Raw genomic sequence first — 388 nt, forward strand, 5'->3', positions numbered from 1 at the left:
GAGCCTGTCATGGACGGGCGCACTGGGAGCGGACCAGGCATGGCACCAGCAAGGCCCTGGAGCTTGTGACCGGCTGACCTCACCCGTCCCAAGGGGCAGGGTGGGAGCAAGGCCGGGGACTCTCTTCACCCTGCAGGGTTCAGAATCAAGGCAAAGACGGTTTAAGCTGGATCTTAGGAGAAACTTTCTCAGGAGGAGGGCAGGGAAGCACTGGAAGGGGTTAGCCAGAGAGGGGGTGGGATCTCTAGCCCTGGGTGGGGCGGGGTTAAGGCCCAGCTGGACAAAGCCTGGCTGGGGTGCTCCAGCTGGGGCTGGTCCTGCTTTGAGCCCTCCAGCGGCCGTGACTCTCCGGAGAGTCGCGTCCTCCGCCCGGGGCGCCTCGCGGAGC

This window comes from Alligator sinensis, unplaced genomic scaffold, assembly GCF_000455745.1.
Source record: "Alligator sinensis unplaced genomic scaffold, ASM45574v1 scaffold87_1, whole genome shotgun sequence".
Lineage (NCBI taxonomy): Eukaryota > Metazoa > Chordata > Crocodylia > Alligatoridae > Alligator > Alligator sinensis.